At 38.7% G+C, this 1,417-nt stretch overlaps 1 pseudogene; it reads left to right on the top strand.

The window, feature by feature from the left end:
* Window positions 1–1,069: 1,069 nt before the first annotated feature.
* On the top strand, window positions 1,070–1,168 carry LOC122685140 (annotated as a pseudogene).
* The last annotated feature ends 249 nt before the right edge of the window (window positions 1,169–1,417 follow it).

Here is a 1,417-nt window from a genome sequence, read left to right as displayed (position 1 = left end):
ACCTCCTCTCTGTCCCCAGTACCTCTGATCTAATTTACATCTTAGTTACGGGCACCTGACCCACCGTGCTAGCCATCTCACATCTCCCTGCCTCGGTGCACCGCTCACGTTGCTCTAAGGATGGCTCCAGTTAGATACTTCCTGTCCCCCGATCTTTCAGACCTCCTCCTGGCCTCCTTGCCTTCAATCTCAAATTCCTTCTTGATCTTATATTACCCACTCTTCCAGTGGTATCTTCTATTTTTCCCATATCAGTCTTCTATACTACAGCTACACCATACTCCTCCTTTCATGAGCAACTTTGCAAATTCTTAACTGTACATTTCCATTTATTCTGGGACGTGCTTTTTTTTTTTAAGTACTCATCATACCCATGTATTTGGAAAAAAGCAACGTAAGTTCCAGATTCATTAAAGATATATATGTGAAACCATAAACACATGGGGAGAAAATATGGGTGAATATTTGTACATCCTTTGTAATCAGAAAGGTGTTTCTAATATGACAAAGTCATAGAGTAGATAATGTCTTAATCAAGTTGCAGGAAGTTAATAACTAATCAGAGTTTAAAATGTCTATACATCAAAATAAGGCTTCGCTGGTGGCTCAGTGGTAAAGGGTCTGCCTGCCAATGCAGGAGACTCGGGCTTGATCCCAGTGAAGCCTGTGGGCCCTAGAGCGTGTGCTCTGGCAACAAGGGAAGCTATCACAATAAGAAGCCAGCTCGCTGAAACTAGGCAGGAGCCCCTGCTTGCCACAACTAGTGAAAAGCCCACGCAGCAATGAAGACCCAGCACAGCCAAAAATAAGTAACTAAGAACCAAACAAACAAACTTCTATACATCACAACAAGCCACAACAGAAATGCGTAGAAAGGGTTTGGGAAGTCATTAACAAATTATTCAATGTGGTTATTTCTGGGGCAAAAAGTAAATTTCTTCTGTTTTGTGGATGTGATGGTAGATTGAATTTTTTAACCTGGTATAATTGTGATCGTTAGAAATGTACAGAGATGATATATTCCTTTGTAATCGAGAATATTAAAGACATCAATACCAACAAAATTTAAAAGCTGTGCTCATGTACTAAAATTGGAACAATACAGAGAAGATTAGCATGGCCCCCGTGCAAGGATGACACACTAATTCATGAAGTGTTTCATATTTTTTTAAAAAAGCTAATGGAAAAGTGGTAAAAATATCTGTAATATATGAGCCAGTCAAGGGATGAATATCCTCACTATGTGAAGAGCTGTTACAAAAACAGAGGGGAAAATGAACAACTCATTAGGAAATGGGCCAAGTGCACAAATAAGCGATTAACAAAAGGAAAAATGTTTATGGCCAAAAATCTTATGGAAAAATATCAGCCCCATTAATAATTTAAAAATTTAAATTAAAACAAGAAGTTTGGCAAA

The sequence above is a fragment of the Cervus elaphus genome, chromosome 27, assembly GCF_910594005.1.
Source record: "Cervus elaphus chromosome 27, mCerEla1.1, whole genome shotgun sequence".
NCBI lineage: Eukaryota > Metazoa > Chordata > Mammalia > Artiodactyla > Cervidae > Cervus > Cervus elaphus.
This window is presented reverse-complemented; position numbering and strand designations above follow the sequence as displayed.